The 12359-nt window shown below is 41.3% G+C and overlaps 2 protein-coding genes across 2 annotated transcripts in view; one reads left to right on the top strand and one right to left on the bottom strand.

Annotated features, from left to right (window-relative positions):
- Positions 1–12359, top strand: part of RSPH14 (radial spoke head 14 homolog) — a 203431-nt gene that overhangs the window by 137157 nt on the left and 53915 nt on the right. The window lies entirely within an intron of this gene.
- Positions 1–12359, bottom strand: part of GNAZ (G protein subunit alpha z) — a 153397-nt gene that overhangs the window by 111852 nt on the left and 29186 nt on the right. The gene's annotated exons all lie outside the window — the stretch shown is intronic.

Genomic DNA, 12359 nt, shown 5'->3' with positions numbered 1-12359 from the left:
CTGAGCTCTGTCCCAATTCTCTCTCAGCAAGAGCTGATGGCAGCCCTTTTCCGGCACAGCCCTGTTCTGACCGGTTTCCCAAAGTAGAGTACATGAAAGAGATTCACAACTACTTTCCCCCTCCCTCATTTATATTTATATTGTTGTCTGTCACTCAAATGTGTGTACACATGTCCTCCTGATTCTTCTTTCATCATTTCTATCCATTTTGTTTGCATTGAACATTTTTGTAAATAAATGATTAAATGAATGGTGGGGATTAGGTTTGCATGAGGGTTTTATGAAAGGGTTTATCTGAAGAGGCACAATTATTGATCTTTGCAGGAAACTTCTGACAAGGTGTACCAGCCTCGCAGTCCTACTACACCCAGCCTCGGGGAAAGAGCTGCGAAGGTGGGTCCTCCAGGTCTGTCTAGAGAGGCAGAACAGAAGCAGCCAATCAGAGCCCAGCAGATGCAGATAAAAAGAGCTAAAGGGGCTTAGCAGGTCAGTTCCTGGCTAGGATTAGAAGGGCAAGGGAAGGTGCTTCTCTTTGGCCACAGGAGCTTGACTGATTGCATTTGCTCAAACTGGGAGAGAGAGGACACGAGAACTTTAACCTTAAGGTAAGGGGTGAAGATAAAGGGCCAGGTGGGAAAAGGCCCAGGGAAATAGCTGTCACTAAATGAAAGAAACAGTATGTGGCTGTTCTTTATAGGGTCCCTGGGTTGGAAACTGGAGTAGTGGGCAGGCCTGGGTTTCCACGGGTGAAGTAGCCTAAGCTTGGGAAAAGGCTTGTTTAGAAGCCTGAGTGCAGGGTGAGAACCAGGGCTAATGACCATGGTGAAGACAGACAGTTTATTGAACACTTTGCTACCCTGGAAGGGGTTCATTTTTTACTGTGACACCCAGTCTAATGGGTGAGCCACTGAAGACCCTCCAAGTGAGGCTGATAACCTACAGAGTGCCAGCAGCAGGAAAAGGTCTGCAGTACCATATGCAGCAGTGGGAGGGACTCAAGAGATGGGTCCCCTGGTACAGAAACATTAACAAATTCTTTCTTCCCCTTAGAAAACAATATTATGTAGGGTATGATGCCTGTGCACAGCTTAACTGATACAGTGCTATACTAGTCAAACAGATCGTTCTATTGTAACTCCCCTGCTTCCAGTTTTATCACAGTAAAACTAGGGTGCCATTAATATACAAAGGGGATGTTTTGTATGAGGAAGAGAAAAGTATGACAGTTCATGGAGTTCTGACTGACCTTCATATACTGGTAGTTGTGATACTCTGGAAAGTAGACTGAGGGTAAAATTTAAAAAAAACGCCTAAGTCCCATTTTCAAAAGTGACTTAGGAGAACAAGTGTCATTGCTTTTCAATGAGACAGACTCCTAAGAGCAGGAGCACCGCCAGCTTTTCTGCTGCCCTAGGCGGTGGAAGGTCCCGCCCCGAAATGCCGCCCCCCACAGAGGCAGCGGAAGGTCCCGCCGCCGAAATACCACCACGGTCACCACCCCCCAAATTGTAGCACCCTAGGCGACTGCCCTGCCTAAGAGCCTGACGCGCTCTTGAAAATGGAACTGAGGTGTTTTTGAAAATATTATCCTGAATCAATCTCCTGGCCTTTCAATCTAGACAGGACAAGGCACTAGAAAATGCATTAAAAGGAACAATTCAGCCTACTAGGGGGGTGAACTTGGTCTAATGGAGCTCGTCTATTTCTAGTTCCTATGAGCTAGATTCAACCTTTAGTGAATCCTGAAAACAGACTGTAACTTAGTCACTGTTCCTTCCCTGTGCCCCCATGATCCTGGAGGGAAGTAATTTAGTACAGCCCTTTATAGCATGAAGCTTACCTTCTCTCTACTCTTGTCAGTTCAGCTGGCTAGCACTTTGGATGGTGAGGGTGGAGCCAAGGCTCTGCCTACTCTTCATCCACTGGCTTGGGAGGGAAGTGCCAGGTTCACAGGTCCTATTCTCCCTCTGCTACACTGGAGCCATGATGTGAGGATCAACTGCACAGCTGTGCAGTAGAGTGATGTCTCACTGCCATATGACTACTTTAGTCAGAGCTCAATCTGGTCTTTTTATGACTTTCTAAAGCCAATCTTTCATCTTTTAAAAAAAAACTTTTGATCAGTGCAGCAGTTCTTTTATAAGGTGCTACAGTATTTCTTTGAATGGCCCTGTGAAGTTTGCTATTTGCACAGTTTAGTTTTGTTGCCGGAATTCATCAGCAAGGGACTTAATGAGATCTACCCTCCCCAAACAGGTGTCATTGCAGCAGAGGGTAACTATAGCAGAGGATAATTTTAGCTAGTACCAAAACAATCTAAATTGAGATACAGTATCAAGGAGCAAACTGCCCTCATTTATACCCATGCAACCTGCCAATGAAGTCAACTTCCAGTTGACAGAGGTTGCATCGGTATTAAATGGAGGCAATTGAGACCAGATTTTATTTCATAGTACTTCATGTGTAAATGGGAAACAACCCTCTTCCTTTCCTTGGAACACTCATCCCTAAGTGGTGGGAGGATGAACTGCTATTTCTAGGATTTCATCCTTCAGTGAGGTGATGAAACAAGTTTGGTGATCTCACCTCCTCTGCTTAGCAGCACACACTGCTATTCTAGTGTTATATTTACTTTAAACCTTTATAACAATGGACTCTGAGCAACATGTGCATCTTAATTTTAGTTTCTGTCATGCGCTTGTCATCACTTGACAAACTTGAAGCATGTTGCAGATATCTCTTGCTCTGTGCTGAGCCCTTAGGTACATAGGTATAGATTGTGTCTGCATTGGGGGCCTTAGCCTCCATTATTCTGAATCACTGGGGCCTGCAATTATGCAGCAGTGCCTTGACGTTATGCAGGTTCATGTACTGCAAAATCTTGATTCACAGCACAGGTTCTATAACATCTATATGAAATCATACCAAAAGGGCCGAAGTGTATGCATACAGAAATGCAAACCCAGTAGCAGCAAAAATCATTAACTCCTCCAACATGCAGTTAAAGGGTTTATTTAAGGGTGGCCAAAGTCCACAAACAGCAACTGTGCCCTCTCTTTGAGCCTTTCCATGCTCTTAACTTGGTGTGTAGGCTTTGAGGGACAGTTGAGGCCTCTACTAATTTCCCAAGTTTATTATTTGCGGATTGTGTCTTTCTCCTTAAGCAGAGTCTGAGTCAGTTATGGATTTAAAGCATAGACTGCAGAGCTGTGGGGGGCCTCCCCTAGGGTATGGCCCAACCACTTAAACAAGTACATGGAAGTTAGGGTTGCCTCTTGGCTGGTTTTTTACTTACTTGCTGTTTTTTCTACTTTCTTGACAGTTGCCAGTTGAGAGATGTAATTTACCTTTTTTTTTTTTTTTTTTTTTTGCTGCATGTGTGACCACGCATGCAGCAATTTGTAACCTGTGGCCACACATATTATGGCTGGGGGATGCACCGCACCTGGCATCTGGGTCCCATTCTGTGTGCACAGTGTGCCACACGCCAGGCCCTCACTTGCCAGCTGCCAAAACTACAGCAGCTTCCCTCAGCACCAAGGAGCAGGTTGGAAGCAGGACAGACCTGTCACCTGAGGGCAAGGTTTGCCAGTAGGGAGGGGTAAGAAGCAGGATGGGGGAGGAAGGGATCCTGGGAGTGGATGGGACAGGGAACTCCCTCAAGGGCTGAGGCTCTTGGGAGGAGTCGGGGTGGGTGCTCATGGACCAGGTGGGTCAGGTTTCTGATGAGGGTGCCAGAGAAAGAAAGACAAGGGCCAGGCAGGAGTGGGGGAAAGCAAATCTAATCTCCCCCACTTTACATGGTACTTCACAGCTCCTGATTTAAGGAAGACTTGAGACCGAACCACTGTAGATATTGAAAAAAGCATGGCCCCCTGAAAGTGTCAGAGGCGTCCCTATGGATCAGAGTTGGCATTAACAGCAGAGCTGTATTGAGGCGCGTTTCAGACTATTACCTACAACAATTTGCTCTGTAAGTAAAAACAATCTACACTTCTGTAGCCAAAGTTGGCATTCTCACTACAGAAAAAGTTATAGAACTGGGCCGAACAGACTGTGCTTCAAAGTCCCATTCATTCCTGACTGTCGCTGTTTCAGATTCCCTACCTCTGTTGTTAACATGTACATTTTTGAAACAGCTGCTTGTATACCTGTTCTAATGAGGGTTTTCATAACATTGGCTACACCTTTTCATATCACCACCTCACCTTTTCTTCCTTGTTGCTATTTAAATCTGACCGCTCTCCTCCTTTCATTTAATTTACGTGCGCTAGCACCCACCCATACATGCCAATTCCCACCTTTAGATGTGCTAGATAATTTTACTATTGCCGGTCTCTTCATTAACCAGTTTCGGAATGAAGCTGCCCTTCTTGTCAGACACCCTTTCCTTTTCCCCCAGGTGGCACTTCTCCAAGGTTTTTATATTAAAAAAAAAATGGGCGCATGAACAGAACATATAGGCACATCATGTAAGCCTCAAATGCATTCAGGACTTAAAATCTGTATATTATACAGGCTTCACTAGTTGAAATATTTCACATGTATACCACACATTTTAAAATAATAAAGGCTTTTGGGCTGAATCTAACGAAGGTAAAATAATCCCAGAGAATTCATTTCAGGGCCCATTAGTTGTGTGTGTAGAAATTAAAATACATACTGTACACAGAGACACTAGCAGAAGACCAAATTGCACTCTGCATCACTAACTGCACTCTATCAAGCCTGAAAAAGAGTGCCAATATCAGTTGTTGGTATTTACCTTGTTTTTCTTTACTACTTCCCTTGTCTCTTGGGTATTCACTTGGCACGTAATGAAGTCATGAAGTACAAGTAATGTATCAGCATAAAATGAAAAAATGACACCGTATATGATAGAGTGGTAATTACCATAACCTTGCTCACCGTGGCATAGCCAAACACACTACTGTAAGAAAACCCTCCACTAAAATGTGGAGCTGTACTTTCTTCACAGAAATCGCTTTGTCCCAGTGCTGCATTTAAAACAAGATTGAGGTATGAAATCTAAATTTCTGTTTGGCCACATGAATCAATGATCTTCTGGCCAGAGTGGAAGAGTGACGTGACATAATTAAAAATATGGCCAAATTCTGCTCTTTTATATTGGGTTAAATCTGGAGTTAGCTCCAGTAACCTGATTCCGAGCATAAATACTCTGGCATACCTGGAGGCAGGATTTGTTCCACTTTTTCTGTAGAGTCCCATTACTGGAAGTTTCCATTATTTATTAACCATATTGCCTTAACTTAAAGGGTTTTTTTCTTTCTATGCTCCCTGCTAATGGTGTTGCCATTTCAGATACTGTTTGCACAGACTCTCCCCTCCCCCTCAATCTATGCCTGTTGTAGCAACATATAACTTGCCATACTGGAGCAGACCAGTGAGCTGCTGTCCTCCAGCATCCTGTCTCTGGCAGTGGCCAGTACCAGATGTTTTCAGAGGAAGGTGAACAATCCTGCAGTAGACAGATGTAAAATAATCGGCTGCACACATTAGGTCTCTCATTCTGATCTCTAATACTTAGAGACTGGATTAAGCCCAGAAGGCTTAATATCCTTTCCAAAATTTGTTACCAGTAGTTATGAAATCTGAATAGAATAGATATATATAAATATACAATACCTTTTGGAACCTTAAGTTATTGGCGTCAACTTCCCGTGGCAGAGAGTTCCACAGGTTGTTTATATGTTGTGTAAAAAATAGTTGATTTTATCAGTTTTGAATTTCCCACCTTTTAACTTCATTGACTGTTTCCTTGTTCTGTCTTAGATATTCACATCTATTCTCTGTGCAGCCAAGATGAGCAGTATATTAGGAGCTGCTTCATTTACATTTATTTTCCTCCTTATAGCAAACCACAGTTAAAGTCCTCCTCCTCTGCCCTAACACTCTTATTTGAGTAATTTTTTATGTTCTACAAGATTTAGAGGGAGTCTGATATATCTATAACATTCCCAACCAACCTAGTAATTCAAGCTGTACAAATAATTTTCTGTGAATGTTTGCTATGAATTTCCTTTAACCCCGTTCACGTCCTCTTTGTTTGCTTTCTGTCAGCATTTGAGAGGTCAAGTTTTGCTGGCATGAATGTTCAGGGACAGTAAATTTCAAAGTCATGTGTCTGGCCTGATTGTTGCAGAAATGAATCAACTTCCTACAAGCTAGTGTTTGTACCAGAAGTACTTGTGTACCCATCCAACCAGGGAACAGAATCATGTGAATTTTCTGACCACTGATGATTAAGCAGAAAAGAAGAGGGTAAAGCCATTGGAAAAATTTATTGTGAATTATTCATTCAAGTTCTACTTCTAATTCAGATTGTCGTCATCTAGCATGGTAACTAAAGCTGTGTTAAACTGTTGTGTTACAAAAGCCAGGGTCTCTGAAGTTCACATGCAAATCTGAAACTCCAGGTGAATCTAAAAGGGCTGTCAATCCCCATGGACTGAATCTACCAATTTGTGTTCATAAAAATGGGAACTATTCAACTTGTGGGTTTTACATCATCCCACTAATAGCTTTTTTCATTAGACTGCATGATACAGCAATTGTGATAGGGATGTTCAGTCTAAATTAAAAATGAGATAGTATTTGGAATTTTAATTTGGAACTCAAATATTCATTTAAGTGGAAATGTGTATTGTAAACCTGTCTGGGAAATATTTTAGGTATATACTAAATAGCATGTGCCATCCCATTCTACTTCACAACTGCTTGCAGAGCCAGATTCTCAGACATTTATGGCCCCTTTGCAACATTCAGGTGATGTAAAGAGGCTGTAATCTGCATGTAAATCACTAGCAGAGAATTCTCCTGGTTTAGGGGAACTCCCTGGATAGTGCACTTGTGCCACTGTCTGCAAAACTAACACCAGTAACAATTTACTGCTCTAGGTGTGGCAGGATCACCTGAGTCAGAGGACAAAGAGCACTTTCTATAGGAGGCTTCTGTACTCCAGCTCATTTCTTTGAAACACAGTTTAATGCTCATACTGTGAAAGTACTGCAAAGATTACCAGCCATGCCTTTGCAATGATGTAAGTCTCCCATTTTAAATACAAGTATCTACATCTTATGGCAAAAATGTATTTCAAGCTTATTAAAAATATTGTAAAAATGTGTAAGTACGTAACTTTCCCAATAATAAATTTAAATGCAAGAAGGATGGTTCTATAAAATACCAAATGATATATAAAGTCCCATGGTTGGGGTAAATCTATTCTTTATTTTGAAATAGTAGTTTCCTTTCAAATTAGCCCAGGAGCAGTGAATGTATGGTAAGAGAAACCTAAACAAGAATGGACAACATTGTTCAGTAACACTGTGCCACTAGTAGTCCTCAGTCAATCAATGCGCACTAGTGACAGTGCTGCTGGCAGTAGGCAGATGACAATGTCTGGGAATTTTTTCAGTAACTCTCTGCTTGGTGCACAGAGGCATGAAAAAGAGTCACATGCAGGAAAATAATTGTTTTACAACAGTTTATAGATTCTGTAGAGCATTTCTTCTTGCACTCTTTCACCATATAACCATCAATTATTCATTCATACCATGAGCTTGCATACGCTGCAAGCAAATGCAGTACATGCTCATCTATTAGGATGTTTAGCACAGAAGAGGAGGTACTTCCTCATAACTGCAGAAAAGATCTTCAATACATACAACACCTTGTGTTTATGAAAACAAACTTGACAGTGATGGATTTTTATGTAAATTGTTAGTTTTTAAATTTTATTTGTACCTAATTAATATTTAATTAGGCCATTACCATAGTGGCTAACCTCCTGTGTATTAAATAATAGAAATAAAATGAAGTGATATCACTGCTTTCCTGTTTTACAAGGCACTAATATAAATGCTGAGTAGATAGTTTATTACAGTAAAGAAATCCAATCATGGCCAAAGAAAACAAAGACAACAATACTATTTAGGTTGTAAATAGTACAGTTCAGCACCCACAGATGCGCAACCTGTAAATCAACTAAAGTGAACCAAGTTTACATATGTGCATTTCTCCAATAATAAACAATTGATAACTGAAAATTTTCCATATTGTAAAAGATGCCTCCCCTGTAGAGTTACCGATGCAAGCACAAAGTTGAACTTGTTTAGGGCAAAAATGGATGTCTGGCCAAATAAATACACTAGTACATACCACCCTCACCCAGTAGCATATCAAACATACTGCAACCTTAACAATAGTGTGCATATCCAGTTACTGTAGTGAAAATAACTTGACTGCTAAATAAACCTGCACATGGGCTCAATCTCTCCATCATGGTTGCTTACATGAATAATGCTGATGCCTGCATTTCTTGTGATATTTGCATATATGTGAGGATTTACTTGGGAGCCTTGCAAGTTCTGGATCTGATCCTTCATTTGTCTGTTCTGCATTCTCATTTTATTAAGAATCCAACAGCTGTTGCCCAGTGAGATTCATGCATTTAAGTTCAATGGCACTGAACTAGCTGGGCTGAGAAGTGCATCTGTTGACCAAGCTCACTCTACCATCCTCCCAGGGCAGAGGTGAACCCTCTTTCACCAGTTTTACTTTTCTCTTGGAATAAACTTAATCTGACCTTTAATACAAAATTAATAAACCTTGGGTTTTTAAACCAGATTTGGATTTTTTTATACTCATTAAGGGCTTGATCCAACTTCCAATGCTATCTTTTCATTTACTTTCATGGAAGTTGGATAGGGCCCCATATACAGGACTGTCACCTCCCTACACCATGCCAGGATTCTTTATATATGTTGGCCAAAAGAATATTATGCTAACTGATGTCTAAACTCATGTCTCTGCCTTCCACTGACAGTTGAGCCTATTCAGACTGTACAGAAATCTGATGTTACATTAGTCATTTTAGCATGATTAAAAGAACTAGCTCTTCTATCACAAAATAAGATTACCATGTCCCTGGGTTCTGAGACAAGGATCCACTTAATAGAATTAACACCATAAAAGTTCATTAGTTGGGGTGGGGAGTGCACATTATAAGTAAATATTATTTTATTATACAGATGTTCGGCCACATTTTGCACTGACTTTCATGTTATAATCTACCAAACCCCATTGAAGAGAGTGGAAATATCTAATGCTAGCATGGTACGCTATTCGTGCTTCTTGAGCCAGTTATCAGAGCAGTCATTACTACTGCTATCTTGTCTAGCACTGGCCTCCTGTCTCTGCTTGTCTACTGTAAAGGTCTGCAGCTATGGCCTCCCTCCTCCCCTTGTCTGTGGGAACAGGAAACTGTTCCATCCCCAGACTTCTCTGAGGCTTCCTAGCGAGGAAGGGCTACTCCATGCACCCTCCTCTGAACTAGCTATTTAAAAACAATCCCTTTCTTCAACAGGACTTGAACAAGTAGTGTCTCTTGTTGCAGTAAATGCCATCACTTTGCCGTGTTAATGCCCTACTTGAGAATAGTACCTGTCCAAAAGACCTTATCCGGAGAAGCAGTAAGTGAAGGATATAGAAAGCAGGAGCGATATTACCAGTGATAGCTGCTTTCACAGTCAAGTTAGAGAACATGCAGTGTGGCGCTAGTAGCAGGCAGTATAGCAAGAACAGTACGCTGGGTTATAGTCTCTTTTATAAGTGTGAAGTCTAACATTAATGTTGCACTAAGCTTAAACAAATGGAGGGTACAATCAAAGTTACTTCATTGACTTCAGTGGGAGTTGAGGGTGTTCAGTACTCCACAGGACCAGGAATTACGTATGCCATAGTCAATGCATTGAATATTTGTCAGTAGAACTGTCAAAGTCAATGGAGTTACACCAGCATAAAAACTAGTGTAAGGACCAACATTTGTACAGTAATATTAGCCATAGTGGCCAACAGCCCCGATCTGTCTAAAAAACAGTCCCAGGTTTTCAAAACCCATCCCTGGAAACTGCTATCTTGGCCAGTGTTCCAGGACTGTGTGCCAGCGGAAGAAACCTCCTCTGAGCTGCTCTTCTCCTAGTAACAGATCACAGACCCTGATTCCTTGGCTGCTTCTTCTTTCACACTGTTTGTCTAAACAGAGAAGTTGCACCAGTTTAACTAGAGGTGTGAGGTTAATCCATTTAATCTAGTACAGTTTTGAATATGGACACTTTTATCAGTTTGAAAAGCCTGATTTAGAGCAGTGTAGCTTGCCCTGAGATTTACAGGTGCAAACTAAACCAATATGCACAAAGTCTAAATTAATGAGCATCCACTGGTTTAACTAAGTCACTTAGACAACCAACCTGATAGCTTTCTTTGACAGGGTAACAAGCCTTGTGGCTGGGGGGAAGCAGTACATGTGGTATATCTTGACTTTAGTATAGCTTTTGATACTGTCTCACATGACTTACTCATAAACAAACTAGGGAAATGCAACCTAGATGGAGCTACTATAAAGTGGGTGCAAAACTGGTTGGAAAACCATTCCCAGAAAGTAGTTACCAGTGGTTCACAGTCATGCTGGAAGGGCATAATGAGTGGTGTTCCACAGGGATCAGTTCTTGGTCCGGTTCTGTTCAATATCTTCATCAATGATTTCAATAATGACATAGAGATTACACTTATAAAGTTTGTGGACGATACCAAGCTGGGAGAGGTTGCAAATACTTTGGAGGATAGGATTAAAATTCAAAATGATCTGGACAAACTGGAGAAATGGTCTGAAATAAATAGGATGAAATTCAATAAGGACAAATGCAAAGTACTCCATTTAGGAAAGAACAATCAGTTGCACACATACAAAATGCGAAATGACTGCCTAGGAAGGAGTACTGCGGAAAGTGGGAGTCATAGTGGACCATAAGCTAAATATGAGTCAATACTATTGCAAAAAAAGTGAACAGCATTCTGGGATGTATTAGGAGGAGTGTTGTAAGGAAGACACGAGAAGTAATTAGGCCTCAACTGGAGTATTGTGTCCAGTTCTGGGCACCCCATTTCAGGAAAGATGTGGACAAATTGGAGAAAGTACAGAGAAGAGCAACAAAAATGATTTAAGATCAAGAAAACATGACCTATGAGGGAAGATTGAAAAAATTGGGTTTGTTTAGTCTGGAAAAGAGAAGACTGAGGGGGGACATGATAACAGTTTTCAAATACATGATAGGTTGTTACAAGGAGGAGGGAGAAAAATTGTTCTTCTTAACCTCTGAGGACAGGACAAGAAGCAATGGGCTTAAATTGCAGCAAGGGAGGTTTAGGTTGGACATTAGGAAAAAACTTCCTAACTGTCAGGGTGGTTAAGCACTGAAATAAATTGCCTACGGAGGTTGTGGAATCTCCATCGTTGAATATTTTTTAAGAGCAGGTTAGACAAACACCTGTCAGGGATGGTCTAGATAATACTTAGTCCTGCCATGAGTGCAGGGGACTGAACTAGATGACCTCTAGAGGTCCCTTCCAGTCCTATGATTCTATGACAAAGCCTTGTCATCTGCAGCCTGGCCCCCAGCCAGCTGTCAGGAAGGGGGAAGCACCATCTAGGAGGAAAGTGAGGCACACAAGTGAGGGAAAAGCATGAAGGATGTGGAGGAGTGAATTTTATTGAAGGAGATTAGGCAATGTCAGAGATAAGACTTCAGAAAATGAGAGTATAGCTTGGAGTAAACACCATGTTGAGGAAATTACCCTTATGGTGCGTGAAATAAATCCCAAACTGTGGATCAGATGAGGTGGCTAGTAAGAGAAAGTGAATAGCCACTCATCCAGTCTAGATTCTGCACAGTATTTCATTTATTCTGAGCTAAAAAGATTCCAATCACAATAAAAATAATAAAATAACTTGTGCAACATTGTTTTAGAAAGTCCTCAATTCCTTCTGCCAACATTCTTCAACTTCTCAAATCCTAACAGAAAAAGAAGAAGAAAAAAAGCTGAAGAAAAACTAGAGGAAAAAAAATACCAAACAAGGCTTTTTATTGTTCAGTTAATGAAAATTAATTGGAGATTGGGACAAGGAGTTAGGAACAGGCTTGGGGATTGACTGAGATTCCTAGATTCCATTCTGTACATTCTGAGATTGGATGAGAATCCGAGGGAGGGAGACCAGAACTGGGAGCTGGTGGCGGATAGGGAGATCGGATAGGAGTGCCAAAGCAGGGAGACTGGGGCTAAGAGTGGGAAGGGGGAGAGACTGGAAAGCAGGGCTGATAGCATGGCTTATTAAGGTTGCCCAACAGTTACAATAAGGCCTTTCTTCAGTTAGTTATAACCATTTGAAACTTCAACCATTTGGATTGAAATTTTCCATGAGAGATGTCTGCCTCAGGCTGAATTTTTTGGAAAATTTCAGTCAAAACAGTTGAGCTGCTTCTGAGAATGAGGCTAGATAAAAG

This window comes from Malaclemys terrapin, chromosome 16, assembly GCF_027887155.1.
Source record: "Malaclemys terrapin pileata isolate rMalTer1 chromosome 16, rMalTer1.hap1, whole genome shotgun sequence".
NCBI lineage: Eukaryota > Metazoa > Chordata > Testudines > Emydidae > Malaclemys > Malaclemys terrapin.
This window is presented reverse-complemented; position numbering and strand designations above follow the sequence as displayed.